Below are 22,745 nucleotides of genomic sequence, written 5' to 3' on the forward strand. Positions count from 1 at the left end.
TGATGACAAATTTTTGGAGAACTGGATCACATTAATCCTCTTTTCCTTTAGGTTTTGACTCCCATCTGAAGAGCACGTAAGAATTGGATGGAGCTCTGTGTAGCTCAGTTGGTTAAGTATCCAACTCTTGATCTCAGCTCAGGTCTTGATCTCAGGGTCCTGAGTTCAAGTCCTTCATGGAGCCCATACTTAAAAAAATAAAATAAAAAGAGAAGAATTGCATGGGGAGATCTTTGTAAATTCAGTGCTCTAGTCTAGACCCTACTGAATCACAACCTTCAGTAAGGGTCATGCTTCAGCAACTTCAAATATCTTTCCAGGTATTTCTGAAGACCCACTTTCCAATCAGGTATTTATAAAAGGATATATTTCTCTCCAGGTGCCATTGAGTTGGAACATATAAACTTTACATTTGTGTTAAGGTAGGGTAATGTTCTATTTGCTTAATAAAGACCTTGGTTTCCAACTTTTTTTTTTTTTTTTGTAAGACAACCTGGCACGCATGACCACATTTTATGTATGTTAAAGCCTCAGTGGCAACTGTGGTATACATCAAGAGTAAGGCACACATAATCCTTGACCCAGTGTCTGTCATGAACCAGGCTTGCTGAGAGACATCCTATCCTCACCCAAATCCCTCATTTCACAACTGAAAAAACCTGAGTCCTACTAAATATGCCATGACATATCCAAAAGTCAAAAGAGTTGATGATAATCGGGCCAGGACAAAACCCCGGGAGATCAGATTCTCAGCACATTGTTCTTGTCACTGCTCCACACAGTCCCCATGAGCACCTGAGCACCCTTCCTATGCCTGCTCCTTTCTCTTATGTTTCAACAGGAGCCCTGCTGTCTCTGGAGGTGCTGTATTAGCTGCCTTCTATGACCATCTCCCTTTGTTTCTTTTATTCTCCTTGCTCTTTGAACACACCGAGAGAAAATATGTATTTGTTCTCCTCATTTTGCATTTGTTTCTCTACTTCCTTCAACTCTACCACTGTGATTCCTGCTGCTATCTGTGAGGGGCTTTCTTCTTCCCAACATTTAAAATATCTTTGTATAACTCAGACAGCCATGCAAAATTCCTCGATTGAAATTCAAAACCCAACCAGGCTGACCTCATTTCAAAATAAGACCAAATCTCAAGCCATCTAGTTTTTATTCAAACCATTCTTTTACATATTTTTATTTATTATATGAAAATATTTTTTTCCTGTGGATATTTTGTAGCTGCATGAGGGATTTTAGAGTGTTAATGAGAAAGGGGCATGATAATGCCCTGTATTTGCATACTACTTCACAGCTTCAAAATCCTTCTACAAGATTCATTTCTCCTAATAAGAGTCCAGTGAGGGTACTGGGTGAATCCTGTGACCTTTCCCTCCCCCTTTGGCCAGAGAGTCTTTCAAGAGGGATAAAGTGAACTTCCCAAGGTCTCTAGGTTGTTAAATAAGCACATGTACTTATGCATACACAAATTCACACACACTCCCAATGAGTACTATTTACTATGAATCAGTTATTAATCTATTTATTATGGATCATTATCTAAATGATTATGAAGCTTGGGCTATGTCTTATTGGGCCAGCTTTCCATGGCTCTCAGTTCACCTGAGGAATTCAGTAAGTAGTATTTTGGTGTTGTCTTAGGAAGAGAAAAGTTAATAGTAGAATAACATGGTTAAAATGTACTAGATTTACTTTAACCCATGTATTCTAACAGAATCCCACTGCTGTTTACATCCACCCCTTCCCAAAATGACAAGGGTAATGGAACCTCTCTATCAGCCCAAGAACATACACTGAGTTGGTATTTGGCCTCTTAACTGATATTTTCATATCAGTGGCCAGGTTAAATATGTTCTTCTGACCCACTTCTGGTCAATGACACGTGAAAGAAAATCCAATGACACCTGAGAGAAAATTGGCAAAGCTGTCCTTGCTTCTAAAAAAGAGTTATATAAAAAAACATGATCTCTCTCCTTGTTGGTTCTAGCTTGAAAGACTGGAATAGATGAAGCCATTTTGCTGTGTGCCTAAGGGCATAGCTAATTTTCCACTGGTCTTTCTGTTACTTGCAGTCCAAGCACCCTAGCTGACTCGTGTTAATTCTCCCATCCTTTTCTGGGAGAATTCCTGCTCAGAGCTCTCTGGCCATCATCAGTGGTCAGTAAATATATGTATATCTATAGCACCATCCTTGGGGCCTATGAACAGAATAAGGAAAAAAAAAAAAGTGTTCTTCCAATCAAATTCCCCTGGCAGGAATTTAGAATTGGGAAAATCAGGATGCTCAGCTATAAGGTCAGCTGAAATGTCATGTAAATTTGGGGCTAAGAGAGCTAAAATGGTTTACCTTCATTCACACTGGAGTTACATGAGATTATAGGCTATGAAAAATCAATGGTGGCTAGCCAAAAGAGGGAGAGAGTAAAGGCAGAGGGAACATACTGAGAGAGAAACATATGACATAGTGAAAGTGCCTGGCACACAGTAGGTACTCAATAAATGTGTTGATTTTTAACACTGAATGTCAGTTGTTTATACCTTTTTCACAGTCTATTATATGTATATTGCAAAAGTGAACTCTAGGATCTTAAGACAGCTATTTCAACAATTTGATTCCTACTTTGCCTTATCAAGTATTTCTAAAGGTAGTCCCCAGATTAGCAGTATTCTTCTTGATCTCACTCAGGTAATCATGGCCAGTTCAAGCCGAATGTAGGAGCTACAGGGCTGTATCTCTGTCCACTCAGGCTCCACTTCAAGGATACAAGCAATCCTTGAAGAACAGTCACTAGAATTGTTTTTGAAAGTGTCCTGTAATAATATGGTAAAAAAATTTAATCTCACAATACCAAAAAAATAGATAACAATCAAAGATAAAGTGTACAGACAATGGGTATCAAATACAACCATACGACGACTAAAAATAGATTACAAAGTAGCACCAAATGTAGACACAAATGGGGTGTTTTGTGATAAGATCAGACTTATTACCACACTCATTATAAAATGGGTTAAAACACTGAAATTTAAAGTATAAAACTTGCATCTGATATTCTAAATTGATGTGTATTTTGGGTTTAAATTATTCCTCCCTCTGTGTAAAGCCATTACCTCTGTCCCTACATATGCAGCAATAATTATATCTTTATATTGCTCTTAAAGGATATCTGAAGCAAGGACAAATAGAAAAAAGCTATAAAAACGGCATGACAATGTCCTTTTAAATTATGTAAACCTCATTTTATGTAATAGTGTCACTGAACAAATAATCAGTTGGTTGAGGAAGATAAGTGGCTGTAATTATTTATTCATTTTAATGTTTGTTATTAAGCCTTCCTTTTGCTATTTGTGGCCATTATATGATGAAAGATCAATACAAAGAAGATGAGAAAGTGCAGAGATGATGGTTAATTATCAGAAAGGAGAAAGGTAGGCAGATGCCTGGCTTCCTGCTGATAATCCCACTCTTCATCTCACAAATGTTTCTCTAGTTAACATTTTCCTTGGCTTGAAACAATACAGAAAGATAAGCAGCTGTCCAATTCCCTTCTCTAAGGTCAGGCATCTTTCTTATCACTAGAGTGGGTTTCATGAGGCAGTCTGTCTGTCTTGCTTCCTGCTCTACCCCAAAGCACAGAGTGGCACCTAGCATGTAATGGGCACTCTGCATATTTGCTGAATGAATAATAACTGAACAAGAAGCACACTGAAAAGCAGCATAGCCTGTCTAGAAGACTTGAAATGCACATTACATTTTAAATGCCCTGAGAAGGCCTGCAGTAAAGGAGCCTGCTTAGTTTGTCTAAGCTTGGTGTGACCAAATGAATTTTTCTACTGTTTACTGACTGTACTTAGGGGAAGCACATTGGAAATATTTTTGAGACTATTTTTTTCAGTTGTGGTATGATATTATTTTGGTTTCCTGAAGAAATGGCTTCTGTTCAGTTGGAATATATATATATATTTTTTCCAATAAGAAAAGTTACAGTCCAAATTGGCATGCTTAGGATATCACCAGTTATCTAGTTGGCAATTCCACAGAACTAGGCCTTTTCAAATGCTTTTGATATTGCTTTTACTAGTCACATGTCTTCCCCTCTCTATTGACACTAGAAGCAGACAGGGACAGATAGGGACAGATATTCAAAGTTTCAAATATCTTTGGACACATAACACACACACACACACGCACACACACAACAGAGAAGAAATCACTTATCTTATGATCACTTGAAACACGATGCTTGTATTAATCACAAAGTCAAAAGCATCTATTACAGTTGTTTGTCCATGTGGCTCTTTTATCAATCCCACTATCCATTTGCTACCAAGTACCTCTCCTTAAAGGAAGTACCATAACCATCCTTGCACTCTATAGCTCCTAATGCTGGTTATCTCCAGATATAAGGCTTATAAAAGTAATTTTTATTTTCTTTAACATGCTTTTGTTTTATGCTCTGCAATTAATATATACTGTTTTAAATCATTAAACACCAAATGAGTATCTTCTATCTTTATGTATATCATAAATTAAAGCTGTGGATTTAGGATTAACCACACACATTATATGGCATACAAGAGAGTAAAATGACCCCAATCTGAGAAGTAGGGTGCTACATAGCTTTTTTCCAGTGCTTTGTATCCATCTGTCCTGAATAACCCAGCTCAAAGTCCCTAACAATGATGCAAAGAGAAATCAGCACATGGCAAAATGGTAACTCCTTTGGCAAACATATTTGTCAGATCCTCTCACGTTCTGCAGGGGAAGAAAGTTTTAAGGAACTGTAAATGCTATATATCAGTTAAAAAAAAAAGATGTCATATTTCTAAGGATTAAATTTATTTAAAAAAAAAATAGGACTTTCCGGAAGCACTGAAGGCCTGGATGAGGTTCCATGAGCACAAATTTATACCAATCTGCCTTGATGTGTTATTTTGACTTTAATCAGTAGCCGCAGTTGCCTCAGAATTAAGGAAATGAGACGAGCAATACATTGTGAGCAAGTTCCACAGACATACATCTTAGGAAAAAGCAAAATGATGTCTCCATTTTAATGATCTGTTCTTAAACAATGGAATTCAAAAAGATCTATTCAATTAGACAGCAAAACAAGTAACCCTATCATTCTTACTATCACTGTGATCTTAATGAGTCACTTAAATTTTCAGGGTCTCAGTTTCTTCCTCTATGACATGGGAACAATAGCACTAATCTCATATGATTTTTGTGAACATTAAATAACATAATCTCTGTAAAGTTCTGACTGTGGTATCTCTTATATACTAAGCATTTATCATTACACTTTTCAAAAAAATTTTTTTACTTACACGCAGACTACTGGCCATTTTATTTCTCAGAGATATAATAAAGATAATCAAACTGGTTAAACACTTAAGAGATGAGAGTGCCAGTGTATGTAACTGGGTTAGAAGCACGTTCAAAATATCCATTGCAATGTACTAGGAATATATATCTGATTTGCTGATTTGTGACATTTGTTTCTTTGCTGCACTCACTTCAGTTTTTTAAATTTCCAGGCCATATTTCACTCTGACTCCATACCAATTCCATTTTGATCATCCCTTACTTTACTTAATAAGTTCCACGCCTAATATATCCCAGTTATCACAGTATATACGTATGTTTGTTTCTTGTATTCTGTAATGTATATTCTGATTTGAAAAATGGGATTAACTTTTTATTTGGAGTTTTCTACTTCTATCTCTGGGGTATTCTACGGGAACTCCTCACTGTAGAGATCCCTGCTGTGAATGATCCAATGAGATGTAACCTCACCAGACCTCCTCTGCTGTAGGCCCTGTGAGTCTCCCACTCAGCCTCTTGCTGCTGGAATCCCCTTGCTCAGTGGTCAGCTCTTTTACTGGCAAGACGGCTCAAATATAAGTAGCTTTCATTCATCCACTTCTGCCAAGGTAAATACATACACCTTTGCCAAGTCAAACAGTAGGACTGGAGATACAGACTGTTCAGTGAGGCCCTTTTCTACATTCTGTCCTCTCCAATTCTATTTTTCCTTGTTTAAATAGTCATAGAAGACCCAGCTCATATGTATTTCCAACAAGATAAAAAGAAAGGGAAGTCTTCTCTTCCTGCTATGTGCCACTGTAATCAACTCTCTTTGAGCCTTTAAGCATCATACTTAAGTTTCATTGGGGCAGATGCACGTCCTCCCCATTTCCCTTGACTTAAGGTAAAAACAGAAGAATGACTGCGCTCTCTTCTACATCCTAGATAATCCCCATGTCTTCTTCTGATAGGCTGAGGAAGGAGAGGGGAGGCAGTGTGATGGGGGTAGCTGAACTTGTTCCGCTTCTAAACAAGAAAAGTTTCCAACCTCGTAATTGTCACATGACAATTGTGTCAGTCCCCTTGAAACTACTTGCCAATTTTAAGATGATAGAAACTCTTACTCAACATTCTTATGGTCACTAAACAATAAACATTACATCCTATATACCATTAGATAGATATATAAGTATACCTACATACACATATATATATATACATATATATATATATAATTTTTTTACAGAAACAAGTTCTCCTTTGAACTGTTAGAACTATTTTTTTTTTAAAGATTTTATTTATTTATTCGACAGAGATAGAGACAGCCAGCGAGAGAGGGAACACAAGCAGGGGGAGTGGGAGAGGAAGAAGCAGGCTCACAGCGGAGGAGCCCAATGTGGGGCTCGATCCCATAATGCCGGGATCACGCCCTGAGCCGAAGGCAGACGCCCAACCGCTGTGCCACCCAGGCGCCCCTGAACTGTTAGAACTATTAAGCTGTCCTTATAACTTTGAAGAGCTAATGAAATAAATAAGCCATAGGTTGGTATTTAGAATTTATATAACACTTGTATTTCCAAAAAGCTTTAGAATAATAATTCAATCCCTAATCTCCATAACAGCCCTAGTAGGTGGACCCAGTTATCATCCCCTTCATGAATGAAGAAGCAGAAACCTGGAAAGGTTGCATGACATCTTACGGGAATGATTGGTGGCAGCCACCGCTTAAAGCACAGAGGTCTTGACTTGGAGGAATGTTGTTCATCCTTTGGGCCCTAAAGAATGAGATTTCTTAATAAACCCATGAGTCACAGAGGAGAGGCAAAGACTGACTATGATTTTACTAGGCTGTTTCCACTGCATCTCATTGATGGCTTAAATCATCTTAGTGCCACTGAACCCTTTTCAGCAATAAAATAAAAAGTGTATTAAGTGCTAAATTCTGCCCATAACTGGTATTTCTCATTGACTGCAAGTTTATGGAAGTTGTCAACTTCAGAGACCAACTTATATGAAGGCAATCCAGCCTCTGTAGGTAGATGAATTGATGTAGTCAGAAATGATGGGGATAAAATTAACAAATTTACCAATCTTTTGGAGCTGAGGCTACATTTGCCAGTTTTTATACTCCAGCACCATCTCCCTACAAAACTCCAGAGTTGAAGCATTCATCATTCTCACCTTCAGACACTGTTACCATGATACCTCAGTTTTAGTTACAAGCTTGAGATCACCATAGCAACCAATTAGTATTTATGTTGCTAAGACAGGATGCAGAGAAAGGGAAAAGCAGGATGTGCTTACTCATTTTAATGTGATCTCAATGGAGAAAGGATAAAATGCTGATTCCAGTTTCCAAATTCCCATTGACTTCTCCCATCGTATTTTATATTCACATTTGTCTTTTCCACAAGTAATCCACTTAATGGCCGAGCACTTATGGTATATACGATAAATTCTACAATTGCTAATCATGCCCAAAGAAGTGAGAAGAGAGAGCAAAATAATTACATTTTCTGGCATTCTAGCCTATTGTAGAATCTGGGTTTCAAAATCTAAGCCTTCATCTCACACTTAGTTAAGCACCTCTGCATCAAATTATATACCCTTCTCTAGCTTTTTAACAGACTATAAGCCGTGACATGATTTATTGTTATTTGTATTTTGATTGCATTTTTAACCTCCTCACTTTAATTGTAAGTAACCTGAGAAACACAAAGAGAAACACAGAAGGAGTATGGGTCAGTTTGGCCCAAATTTCAATTCTAATACTAACTACCAAAGTAGCAAGATGCTACTGTCCCCAGCTGTGTCTAAAACAAGCGCAGAAATTTACTCCCAGAGCCAGAGTTAGTACCTTGAAAATATCATAACTTAAGTGCTCATTAAAACTTACATCTGGGGGCACCTAGGTGGCTCAGTTAAGGTTAAGCATCTGACTTTTGGTTTCAGCTCAGGTCATGATCTTAGGGTTCTGAGATCAAGCCCCACCTCAGGCTCTGCACTGGGCATGGAGCCTGCTTAAGATTCTCTCTCTCCCACTCCCTTGGCCCTCCCCAGCCTGGTGCCCAGAGTGCACTCTCTCAAGGGGAAAAAAAAATAGTAATTTTATTTTTTAAGATTTTTTTAAATTTACTTGAGAGAGAGGGAGATAGCGAGAGAGAGCAATACAGAGAGCACAAGCACGGTAGAGGGACAGACGGAGAAGGAGAAGCAGACTTCCTGCTGAGCACAGAGCCCAACAGGGGGCTTGATCCCAGGACCCCGGGATCATTACCTGAGCCAAAGGCAGACGCTTAACAGACTAAGCCACCCAGGCCCCCGTCAAAAGAGTAATTTTAAATAAATTCTCTTTTATATATTTGCGTGCATGGATGCATGTTCTACAACTGAATATGCTGTTCCCTTTCAAAGCACTAATTCTTGGAAAACTTTCCTTACTAAGGGAGCGGAAAATATCTAAACGCTTCGTAGTATGACTATGTGTAGCAAAGACACTACAGCACTTGCCACAAAGCACCCTCAGTTGCATGGACCTGTGGATGTCTGTAATATCACCAGTCACCACTGGGTTTGCTCCCTCTTGTGTATTCTGTTTACAGGAAAACAGAAAATCCCCATAAGCAGCACAATTTCTCCCCAGGTTCATCCTGAAACAGTTCAGCACCCTTTGGAATTAATGAAATAGACTAAAAAACTATTACTCTGAAAAGCTAAGTGTTTACATAGTTCGGATAAATTGGGTAAAGAATTAAAATTTCCTTTCTATCCAATTTGTTGTAGGCTGCTTTAATGGCAAATAAATGGTAAAAGCTCTGCCCATGGACCATATAGGAAATGGAGCAATCTTTTCGATCTGGTCTGTTTGACTTCAGTCTCTTTTGACAAATCAAGTAGAGGAATTAGTCAAACAAGTTGACAAATTATTTAAGTGAAGCTCAGTTTATGTCTTAGCTGTTCTAAGTAGATATTCCAACAAACCACTGCCTCATAATCCACACCAGCACTATTTCCTTATCAATCACAAGCATACATGTCTCTGTCCCGAAAGTCACCTTCCCAATTTGCCTGTAAACTCTGAAGTCAGGGCCGGGTTCCATGTCTCCTGTATCCACTCTCTACCACTCTCCACCTCACTGTCTTTGATAGGGTTATTATAGCTATTAATGACAAAAAATATTTGTTAAATGATTGCTAACACCAAAACAATGCTAGTAATAAAAATAATCAAATAAAACTAAGTTTATTTCGGCTTAACTGACAGAGATGAGCAGTCTACACTGTTATCTTGCTGGCTAATTTCTTTTTCATTATTTCTTCCTTATGTAGACAGAGCCTCAAGATTTTCCATTCAATATGTAAATATCCTGATGTGCTTTTTCTCCCAGAACAGCCAATTTCAAAGGAAAAATGGTGGACAAAGCATAAGGTATTTACTTCTACCAATGACTTTATATAAGAAGCTTTTAAAAGGCTTCAAAATTAGGGGCACCTGAGTGGCTCAGTCGGTTAAGCATCCTACTCTTGGTTTCAGCTCAGGCCATGATCTCATACATCATGAGATCTAGCCCCGGAGGGGCTCCCCGATCAGCAGGAAGTCTGTTTGAAGTGTCTCTTCCTCTGTCCCCCACCCCTGCACACACGCTCCACTCTCTCAAGTAAATCTTTAAAAAAAAAAAAAAAAAAGGGCTTCAAAATTGTTTTTCTTAATAGTATCTTCGACTATTTTACAGAAAAAGTAAAGATTTTTAAATATGACATTTTTCTAAGTTTTTTTTCTTTTTCTTAAGTAGTAAGTAATCACCTATGTTAAATAGTTCATTTCTCTTTTAAAGCCAGCTCATGCCATTCTAGAACAATTCACTCCTTTTAAATCTCCAGCAGGAAAAATATGATGGAATTGTGTAATTATATTTATAAAAGAACGAAGGCATTATCTGCCTATGAAAATCCTCCTAGACCTATTATAAAATCAAATCCAGGCAAATAAATTAAATAGAAAAAAAATAACAAGTATATTTTTAGTACCTACAATGTTCAGTGCCATGTACTAAACATTGTAAAATATACAAATATGAATTTACAGTCCTTTCCACTGGGAATGAATAAATCACTTGGGAGATTGAACCTAAATAGGTGAATAGTTAAATAGTATTAGAAGGTTACCTACAGAAGATTAGTTACAAAGCAAAATAGGACTCTAAGGCCTAGAGAACAAGACACTACGGGCACCAAGTAGATGCAAGTTCAGAGGTTTGAAAAATCATTTCAGATGGAGTGTGTTCAATCCATTCACCCTTTGCAAGTGTTTCTTAAAATTGTACCATGTACTCCCTGGGGTAAAACTTTACAGAAGAAAGAGGATTAGAGCTCAGATCCCTAGAACATGTACTACACAAACCATTAGCTTGGTGTTTATCATAGAATGCCTTGTGCTGCTGCTTATATTTTTAGAAGTGTAAACAATACAACAGCAGCAATAATAATTGTTAAATAATAGCTACAGTTCATAAGAGCCAGACAGTATACGGAAGGTTCTATATACACAATCTCATTTAATCTTGCATCAACATTTTGAGGTTAGTTTTTCTAAAACCTACCTAAAAGAAATTTGGCTTAAAAAGCCTGGGTGGCTCAGTTGGTTAAGTGTCCAACTCTTGGTTTCAGCTCAGGTCATGATCTCGGGCTTGTGGGATTGAGCTCTGTGCTTAGCATGGAGTCTGCTTGAGATTCTCTCCCTCTGTTCCCCCCCCCCGCCTTAAAATAAATAAATCTTTTAAAAAATGGACTTAATAAGAAAAAGGAATGGGCTCAACATAGCTTGATGGTAATATATCCATGAGTTCAAAAGTAGGTGTGTACTACATCCAAGTCTATGTTCTTAATACTGAGTTCCGGAGCCTCCACAGCTAAGTTATGAATTCTGTGATGTTTGAGTCAATGCCTCATATATCTTGGTATTTCATCAGAGTAACTGAGTTTGAATTTAACAATTGAATCTTGTAATAAATATCTCTATCATTTTACACCCAGAAATAACTGGGACTTTAAGAAACCATACTTCGAACACATCTGAATTAGGTTAGTGGTTTCTTAAATTAGAGATGTTCTTTTAGGAGAGTGAATTAGAGAGTACCCTCTAGCTCTAGACATTGACAATCTGACTCCTAACTCTGACTCTAACCCATTGTAGGTTTAAGACTTTGAGCAAGGGATTTACATGCTTGATGCCTCAGATTTTCATATATAAAATGGATAAAATAATAATACCTATTATGTTGTTTTGAGGATTAAATGAGAAGATTTAGGCAAAGCACCTAGAACTGTGCCTGACAGGTAAGTGATCAAAAATATTAACTATCATCATCATTCTCAGGCCTTTGGAGACATTTCCATTCTTTATGCAGTGGAGAAATTTAATACGCCATCATCTCTTCCTAGGTAACTTTTCCACACGGAAGAAATCTCCTCATGTGGCATGGCAGAGTTTGCTGGAGGGTCCCAGAGTGAAAAAGCCAGACACAGAAAACAAAACAAAATTTAAAAAAGTGTTGAACACCTCAGAGTCTATGTCTGTGTTCAACTCCCACCCCTAGTGAATCTGATAAAAAGACTGGAGATGAAAATGGATACTCTTTTTGCTGAACTTCCAAAGAGCATTTGAGATTAGACTTTATATAAAGTTTTCTCATATGCATTTCAGGAAGGATATGTACAAACATGTGTTATGACGTATGCACGTGTGTCAGCATTTCTTTTGCTTCCTAGAATCTTAAAATATGGCTTAGTGTTTTCTCCTTGTTTTATTTATTTTGAATTGTTTTCTAGTTATTCTGTGTTACTAAAGATGCAACAGGAAGAGGTGTAAGTTGGCTTCTGTTTCAATGGCCTTGTCATTCAATCTGCACACACAGATAACTTTGACAGGAAAATCTCCAAATGAAAAATCAAGATCTATTCAGCTTTTGATATCTTACCAAGACTGTTTTTAACCCACCCCAAAAAAGTGAGACTCCCAGAAAAGACTAAAAAAATAAAAAATAAAAAAATTTTTGACACACATACAAAAACTTTGACACAAAATAACCAACCCAAATACCAGACTAAGAAAATTCATCACTTTTTCAAGCCACAGAAATACAGATTCATTTCTGACTTTAAATCAACCAATGAGGGGTGCCTGGGTGGCGCAGTCGTTAAGCGTCTGCCTTCGGCTCAGGGTGTGATCCCAGCGTTCTGGGATCGAGCCCCCACATCAGGCTCATCTGCTAGGAGCCTGCTGCTTCCTCTCCCACTCCCCCTGCTTGTGTTCCCTCTCTCCCTGGCTGTCTCTCTCTCTGTCAAATAAATAAATAAAATCTTTTAAAAAATAAATAAATCAATCAACCAATGAATCATAAAACAAAATGATCTACTGAATGCCTACTGAAATTTTAGCCTTGAACTTGTGAGGTAAGGAGTGGAAAGGGAGGAAAGAATCTAACAGTTATTGATCACTTGTGCCAGAAAATTTACTTATGGATAACTGTTCTATGGGCCATTCTAGAAGAGAGTTAACATAAGGCCATGATAACATGCATCGATTTTCTCTGGCCCTGCCTCAATAAAAACCAGAAGAGCTCAAATTTCCTCTTTTAAATTGCACTCCCAGGTAGTTTTGAGAATTTCTGATAGTGACTCATCTTCTGGGCAAGCACCTTTCATTTTGCCCATCACCCCATTTTGGCCCCTCAGACTATGGTGACCAGACTTCTGTCTTCTCAGTTTCTCTTCTACTTTTGATTGCCTCTTCACAATAAGACTTCTGATTATTTTAAGCTCTTTATCTACAATCACACTCTTGACATTACTTTCCTCTTTATCTGGTTTATTCTTGTTAGTCCATCATTCTACCTCTTATCCTCTCAACCTTATCTAAGAGGTCGATTCCAATCTTCAGCATGTTCTTTGACTCCTAGATTCCCTTCACAACCTGCATCCAATGGACCACCCAATCTTACATACATATATGATGTATGAGATATATACCATAACCTCCCCAAACCCTCTTCACCACAACTGTGCCTCACATCACCATTTTTTATGTTCTGAACCACTGCTAAGGCTTCCTAAATGGGCATCTCTCAAATTTGATGATTGCAACAGTCCTCAATAGTTTGCCAATCTATTTTGCCCACATGACATTTATACAATTTTTAAAAACAATCTGACTATGCCTTGCATTCTCTTAAAGCCTTTTAGTGATGCCTTGGGTTTTTGTTTTTGTTTTGTTTTTTTGAGGATAGAGTTTAAATTTTTTGCCCTTGACTGTCCTTCTAGCCTTATATTTCATCATGCCACCACCACATAGTCCATTTGCTACCCATGCTAAGCTTCCTTAAGTTACCTACAGATGCTATATTCTCTTTTCTTTTGCATCAGTATACATTTCTTTCCTCCATCTAGAATAGCCTTCCCTATGGACTGTCTCCTGCCATCCTAAGGTTTCACCTTCAACTAAGTTATTTCACAGAGGTATTCTACCCTTACAGCCCACTCCCAAGCCTGCATAAGATGTGCTTCCTATGTGTTTCCACAGCACCTGGTACATCCATTACCAGTTCCTACACTGCACCATGTGCAACTGTCTACTTGGCTTTATCTACCTCATGTAAAATAATGAGGCAGAAGTCATCATCAACATCTTACAAGTGCCTGGCCTATAAAGGATACTCAGTTGATATCAGAAGAATGAATGAATAATGTAAAGTAATGGTATCTGTTACCAAGGAGATGACTCTACCAGTGGTAATGATGCCAGTGCCTCTACCAATGGAAATGATGTTCCTGTAGAGGATGATAATGCCATGACATTGGCACGGGGAACAGTGATGCCCAAAACTGAATGTGTAACACTTGCAAAGCAGTTGGTACCCCCACCACCACTGTGGTGGACACTAAGCTGGGAATCTTCTCACGTTGCCTAGCACATGCCAGACCTGCCTCAAAAGAACTTCAGTTAAACAGAACTTTTATCTCCCTGTTTCCTCCCCTCCTTATAATTCAGAAACGGGTAAATGGAACCTGGAATAGAGAATAGCAGAGTGACAGATGTAAAATAATTTGCAGATCATTTCTCCTCTTAGTAATCCTTGTATCTCTCTTGAAGGCCCCATCTTTTTCTTCCTAAAATGAGTTTTTACTACGAAGATATCAGATTTATTACCAAATGGAACTAAATTCTCACTCCTATTAGGGGCATCTAGGTGGCTCAGTTTGTTAAGCATCTGACTCCATCTCAGCTTAGGTCTTGATCTCATGGTCATGAGTTCTAGCCCTGTGTTGGGCATGTCCATGCTGGGTGCGGAGCTACTTTAAAAAAAAAAAAAAAATCTCACTCCTTTTAAGGCAAACGTGATCCTCTCCAAACCTCTAGAAAAGTTGTAAGGGTGAATATAGATTAGGCTCGAAATAAGCTCATGGTGCATTCATTACAAATCTCAGGAGTCATGTACTCTATAGTCTTCATCTTATAAATAGGGATAATGAACATATCTCCACACCTTAAAATCATTCTTACACTTCACATTGCCTTCCTTCTAAAGTAAAACGGAAAAGTTGCAGGATATCAACTACTATTTTATAGTAGAAAGTACCCACTAGGGAAGTTTTCAGGATATCTGTATACTAGTTTCTGATCTGTCTTTAATTAGCTGTGTGGCATTCAGCAAATTAAACACCTCCTTGAGCCCATTTTCCTCATTTGTGAAAAAATCTGGTTCTATTAGATGACTGCTAAATTCCTTTTTTTTTTTTTTGCAAAATTCCATGAATTAGTGATCTCTCTCCTCAAAGATGCAACAATCTTTTGAGAGAAAGAAGGTTTAGCAAAGAAATAACAGTAACAATTTATCATATAATTAAGGGCTAAATAAGAGATCCTGAAATAAAGACTGCAAAGAGACCTAGGATAAGTGGAGTGATTTGAAAAATAAAAATGAGGGGCATCTAGGTGGCTCAGTTGGTTGGGTGTTCCAATTTCAGGTCAGGTCATGATCTCAGGGCCCTGAGATCGAGGCCCGAGTCAGACTCTGTGCTCACTGGGGAGTCTGCTTGAAGATTCTTTTTCACACTCTCCCTCTGCCCCTCCCCCCACTCACACTCTCACTCTCTCTAAATAAATAAAATCTTTTAAAAAATCCCATAAAAGGGGCCTCTGGGCAGCTCAGTTGGTTAAGTGTCTGACTCTTCGTTTCAGCTCAGGTCATGATCTCAGAGTCCTAGGACTGAGCCCCAGAGTTGGGCTCCATGCTCAACATGAAGCCTGCTTGAGATTCTCTCTCCCTCTCACTCTGCCCCTCCTGCTCATTCTCTCTCTCTCTCTCAAATAAACAAATAAATCTAAAAAAAAAAAATCCTTAAAAAATAAGAAAAAATGAGAACAGATGAGTCTTAAGTCAGCAGTGAATGGAGGACAAAACAGAAAGGCACAGAATCTACAGCAATTTAGTAACTGTCTAAAACAGACTTACATATTAGGGTCTACACTGGGGTCTAATTTGGCCAAGGCCCAAAGAAAAGTGATGAATATAAATAACAATGAAGTAGCTTGTAATCCATTAAAACAAAAGATTCAATTTAAAGATTTAACATAAAGTGTCAGCCCTTAAACTGGCGGACCTTCATCTATCAGGAAACTCGGCTATACAGAATGACATACGCCTGTGGACTTTGAATAGTGACAGCTTTACTGTAATAATAATAACCACAGTGCTGGCAAAGGAAAAGATGGATGGACCCAACTTCTAGGCCTTACCATCACTCCTCCTGATTACTCTTGCTTATTTTGAGCATCGACAAAACGGTGGGGCTGTTATCATAGATCTTTGCATAGCATTGATTCAAGTGTGTGTTGAAACAAGGCTGCTACTGTGTAATTCGTTTGTATCACTGGCTCATACCTGCCTCTTCTTCCCTTCCTTCGATCTTACATATCTCCAAGATGAGCATTTATCTTACTTTGCTCTCCTGTTCCTCTTCTGTTGTCAGTCTAGCAGGTGTTCTCTTCAGATTGCTTTCATTCTTCATTATTCATTTTGGGTCCCTTTCTACTTTTGTGTCCATTTTTATCCTTCCCTTCCCTTCCTGTGTACCTCAGGCGCCAGAGCCATCCATTTGTCAGAAATGTTTGCTGCTATTTGTTTGTGGTTATTTCCCCCTTAAACTAGGGCTTAGAAAATCCACCTGGTGAGCTGTTTCTTGTTTCTAAAGGGAGAAAGGCTCTCTAAGCTTAGAAGTCAGAAATCAGGACTGTCATTTTTCTTCACACCTGCTCCACGCCTGCTCCAACCATTCTTCAGTGGCCCTGTTTGGTTCTGAATGACATCACCACTTATTTTTTCCAGCAATAAATTTAGCTGAAGCGCTTTTGAAACTGTGTGGTCCCTGATTTTCTTGTTCCCAAAGGTCAGAGGTTCCAGTCACTATAGGCTTACTTAGCATCTGGCAAGTTGTTGTGAATCAAACAAAAGTATTTAAATATGTATACAAATTCATTTCTTAATGCATTTTAAATTGCTGTTCCTGGAAAGACCTTCCTAGAGAGTCACCCCTACCCTTGCAAAGTGATTCAAAGCCTACCACCTGGCTCTGGTTCATTAGATGATCTCACAAAACATGCTGTTTCAGCATATTTGGGGCAGGAAGGCATGACCCATCAGCATCAGAGAATGACTAGTGACCCTGTCTAAGCATGAGAGGGACAAAAGCCTCAGAATCAGTAAAAAGCTCTCAACTCAACTTTCATCAAGATAGCAAAAAAGGATAAATAAATAAACTTTTTAAAAAATAGAGAAACCAAAACTTTATAAAAAGAAACACAAAGTATGTCAATATAGATGACCTCTTGCTGAGAGCTACACAAGGAGCCTTAAAACAGTGGCCACCTGGACCAAGTCCTATTAACAGTCTGTATGCTGCAGCATTTCTGAAACCTGTCCTGACAACCAATTCTAATTGAGCACTTTATTTTTCAGTTTAGTCAAATACTATAATAGGGCCCCTAGCCCGTAGACTTTTTTTGCCTTCTGATCTGAATATATGCAGCAGCATGAACTGACTGACAACAAAATTCTTTCCATTTTAAAGTAAAGATTTCCAATTTATTTTGTTCTGTAGTTGTAAGTAAACATTCTGAAGGGAGAAAGAGTTTATATATTGTCTGATCCGGAACTCAGTTTTTCATTATTTGGGGATTTCTGTAGGGTATGTATAATATTATCTACAACTCTGGACATTTTTCATTTCTTCTATTAACAGTCGATTCTGTAGATTTTTAAAAAATAAATTTTCAAAACGTCATTCCATCCCATCCAATATTTCTGTAGTTGCCACTTCACTGTCCTTAGTTTCTCTCTTCTTCTTTAAAGCAGCAGCTTCAACACTAGGTACTTTACTTTTTAACTTTTCTACAACTCCTTGAAAAGGTGTCTAATGTAATATCATGAGGCAGTATTTGTAAACTCTTTTTTTGTAAAAGCACACAGACATTTATCTTTTACTATCTATGAGAGTTCTTTCATGCTTCTTTGCCTGAGTTAGTCAGCAAAACAAATGTTTTATCACTATCACTATCCCATAAAACACCAGATATTTTGATTAAAATATATCAGCTATTTGAGCAAAATTTCATTACATTACAGAATTTTCCCTCTCTCTTGAGTCAGTTTTTCTGTTAAAACCTCATGGGACATTTATCCCAGGTTATAATTTCTTTTCACTGGACATTTGTTCATCCATCCTTAAAGAGTGTAGGACACAGCATTTCACTGAGTTTCTCATGCAGACTCCTTAACCTATTCATATTTTGTATCTAAAAGAGCATGACCTACAATATGTCCACTGGAAAATGGTAAGAAAGCTCACAGAGTTATAGAAACTACTGTTTAGTTTATATTTCAGTCATTTATTAGGATATTCCAAAACCTACAGTGCTCTAAGAGCTGGATAAGTTTTTTTTTTTTTATTTTCATCTTCAGGTATTATATTTTCTACATGAAAAAATAATGAGAGATCTAACGAGAGCATATTGGATAATATCCAAGCATTGAAGAGTGTTGATTGAATAGATATTTGTATTGCTAGAATTACAAAAGCAGTTCTAGAAGGAGATTTCTGGATTTAAAAACAGTGGAGTTAGTAACTTAGATTTTTTTTTTCACAGTAGTTTGCACATCCCCGAAAAAAGAAAAGTTTAATAGTATTTTTTTTATTACAAATGTAGTATGGGGTCAAGAAAACATTCAAGCAATAGAGAATAGTAATCTTCCATCACCCTGCTGAAATGCCCATTTACAACCCTGAATATTTGAAGAGACAGATATTAAGAGTACCTTCCATAGCTTTTCAAACACGTTTATTCACTTATATTTTTCCAAAAGAAATAGTTCATATCATGCATACTGTTGAGAAAATGGTCTTGTTAATTTTTAGATTGGCAGAATATAATGAAAATCTTTCACTATAACACACAGAACTCTCTTCCTTTTGTTATGTGGCTTTAGACCATTCCGCACTGGGGATGTGCTCTAATGGAGATTTCTCTTCCCATACTGATGGGCAAATAGGTTATCTCTAATTGTGCATTATTTCAAAGAATGCAGAGTTGAAAAGTCTTGCCCATTTCTGTAGATACTTCTATGACAGACATCTGAAAGTACAATTATACAGCCAATTTTTACATGTATTTAAGATTTTTATAGATACTATAAATGGCTTTCAAAAAAGGCTTGACAATTTACTGTCCTGCCAATGATGCAATAGGTGTTTATTCGACAAAATCAAATATTATTGTTCTTTTAATTTTTGACAATCTAAGATTTAAAATGCTATCTTATTATTTTTGTTTTGTGACTATCTTAGCTATATATTTAATGCACATTTGTACTTATTTTTCCTTTGAAATACCTCTTCATATTAATTTTTATTCCTTGAGGTTTTTTCTTTTATAATTCATTTGTGTGAGCCTGTGCATATTAGAGATATTCATCATTTAAAACTATTAAAAACTGTTGCATGCATTTTTTCCAAATCCGTCATTTGTTGTTGAACTTTGCTTTTAGTGTTGCCATCCTGAAATTTCTATTTGTATTAGTCAATCTTTTCCTTTATGGCTTCTGTAGACAACCCAGAAATAGAGTCCATCCTAGTAATAGTTAAAAATATACATTTCAATAGGCAGGATTTTGAAAATTGCTTTTTTTTTCCTTTTCCACAATAACTTGAAGTCTACAAGAATGTATTTCTATACACTAAAAACTGAAAATAATTTGTAACTGAAACACTGCTTGACCCAAAAACAACTCCTCTATTTTGCTGCTAGGAGGGGAGAGGAGGGAAACCTGGTTTGGTGGCCGGCTTGACTATAAACATTAGGCTATCGGATGAACGCATTTAGTGTTGGCTTCCCCTCAGGGTTAACTGTCCACAACACTGCATCCCTGCAGGCAAGTGATTTTGTCACAAAACCTTATGTTAGTAGGAATTCAATTATAGTTTACAAAGGTTATGTGAAAAAAAAATGTGAATGCAGCTGAAGTGTTTTATATCCTCAATTCAGATAAATGTAAATGTAGAGGGGGCCCAGGCTTATAGACACGACCACCTTATGGTCAACTAGTGTGCATTCTGACATCTGTTTCTGATCACAGGGTCATGGGGTGGGACCCAATTCCTCTTCAAATGCTACATTGTTTAAACTCATTATTTTTTAGGCCTCAACTATTAAATAAGTAGGCCAATACCCCCTTGTTTTTAATCTCTGTGGGAATAAACCATTTCCTCTGCCAGAGTCTTTCCAATCTCAATTCCTTAAGGTTAAGTCAGAAGGACAAGACTAGATTAAAGTCAAGAACACAAAGCTCACTAGCAAAAAAAGTACTAAAACTCTTTTTCTCATTTTTGTACAAAAAAAAAATTGATAGACAATAGGCAGATAGACAGATATAGATAGTGCTCCCCGAAGGCCAAAATATATTTGAATTTGTGTTAAAGAACTGTATTCCACTAAAATACTCTTAGCAAGCATTTTTGGGAAGCTACTATTTTTGTGGTGCCAGAGCAATGAAATTTAAATAATTATAACAAATTGATCTTTTAAGGTATTTGCACTTTCAATACAATCATTTTCAAAGTTAGGACTAGACAGTAAATTTGTAATATTTTACGTCATGAAGTTTAAGGAAATGAGAAACAAAACAAAAAAGTACAAGAAATCAGAAAAGATCGTATTTACTTACTTACTGGGGGTTGGGAGGACATGGGTCATGTTTTTAGAAGCAATTTTAAAAAGTGCATAGATTCACCCCCCCCATAAACATTTCTAGTACAAACTCAGGAAATGTTTCATGACTAAATAATGTGCATCATGCTTCTATTTTAACTCCCGTATTTAACTTGTTTTACCATACATTTATTTCTTTATTGGTAAGGCCTCAATTTTTCTTTGAATAAAATGTGAAAACCAAGAAAGGCACCCACAAGCTTTTCCTTTTAACTTTACAGGTGTTGGAGGTGCATGAACTGCAGACTTACATATATTAGTTGGAACTCAGGCCAGCCGCCTTTACTTTAGGGGAAAAGAAATCAACTTAGAACCTTCTAGATGGAAACTTTGCCCTTTTGCTGCTGCCTTTCCTCTTAGAAAACAAGTTAAAAGGTACCATTGGCCAGGTTAATTGACTTACAAGTGTGTCTTTTTAATAAGTGTCATAAAGTATGTCAGGCTGCTGAAACTTGCTTTCAGTGCGTTTTTTAAAAAACTGTTGTCAACCAGATTAAAGTTTATTGTTCGCATGTGCATTCGGTTTTCAGGTGGTAATGAAAGACACTGAATTGATTTGCCATGCGTAAAGAAAAAGGGGTTGTGTCCTTTGCTCTCTCTCAATGTGCCTTTCCTTCTGGTGTCTCCTCTGAAAGGTGTTGCCAGCAGACCTTGTCCAGCTCTGGACTTTTCCACTTGCAGAACAGTTCTCACAGGCTTTGCTGTATCTACAGAGACTTTCTGGAGGACAAAGAGAGTGACTGAGGAGTGTTATCTCACAGTGTCCATTAATTTTAAAATTGAGTATTTTGAATAAAATGACTTTAAATGAATCTTCTTTTTCCCCAAGGACTTAGATCATTTTAGAAAGAAATACTTTCTTTTGGCTTTAGTTGGCAGATGTTCAGTGTTCATGTAGTGCCATCATGGCCTCCCTGTCCTTCAAGTCTCAACCTGACCTTTACAGCTCCATGTTCCTCTGCATGACTGCTTCACAAAAGGACCTAGGACAAGATTTTGGTAAGCAGACTCAAAATATTTGACTTTCCAAACACCCTGTTATTTTCCAAATTTCAGAAACATGGGAAGGATATATGGGGAAGCCTCTAAGTGGTCACTGACTAGACAACTTTACCCTTTACCTGACCAGTTCTACATACAATCATTCTGGATTTCATAATCTCAAAACACTGTTACTGTGATGCTACATACACATTTTATGCTGAAGCTTTAGCCTTCTCTCAGGGCTCAATTTGACAGAAAACACATCTATAAATGAGTAACCAGCAGAACTGGGTAAGGAGCAAGACGATGGTGTAGCTTATGTCCTCAATCTTAGGAAAGTCTCTGGCCCAATAATCCCCCCACTTCCTTACTCAACTATGCCCATGTGAAGAATACCATAATGAAACAAAAAGGATTTCTCTACAAGCCTGAAATGCTTGATTTCTGCCCTGATGTCAGAAATATCGTCATTTGAGATTTGATGTATTTGTCATTTTACTGTCTGTCTTCTCACACTAGAATCTAAACACCATGAAAATGCGAGCTTTTGCAACACTTCTATGTCCCTATTGCCTGGCATAATTTAGACTTCAGTAAACACTGGAGGGGGAAAATTAGGTGGTTTTTTTTCATATGTTAATTATCCCTGAACAACACTTCTTTGTACTAAATACTCTAATGTGAAGAGGTTTGTTCCATACCTTTCATCTCTGCAGGTGAAACCAGGGCTGCTGTCACAGGATGAAACTGGATGCTGGTAAAGGGCTACAGATCACACACAAGTGGCAGATTGCAGAGACAGAGTGACCAACTTCTCAGTGTTACTAAGGAAGGCAGTAGCTTTTGAGTAGTATTCAGGTCACATAAAGGGTAGGGGTTAAAAAGCAGGTAGTCCAACTGAAATGTTATACATAGAAGTAATAGCAAGTATAACCGTGGACTAAGTTGGGAAAGAGAGAGAAGACAAATGGAAACAGGAGGAAGAAATACAGGCCTTGGCAGTGTTGGAAGAAATTACAGTCCCTCTAAAGCAGTTGTTCTAGAAAGTAGCTGGAAATAAGGCTGAAAATTTTTAGAACTAGCACCTAGTAAGCACTGAAAATATCATTTTAAAACTGACCCTGT

Source organism: Ursus arctos, unplaced genomic scaffold, assembly GCF_023065955.2.
Source record: "Ursus arctos isolate Adak ecotype North America unplaced genomic scaffold, UrsArc2.0 scaffold_17, whole genome shotgun sequence".
NCBI classification, from domain to species: domain Eukaryota; kingdom Metazoa; phylum Chordata; class Mammalia; order Carnivora; family Ursidae; genus Ursus; species Ursus arctos.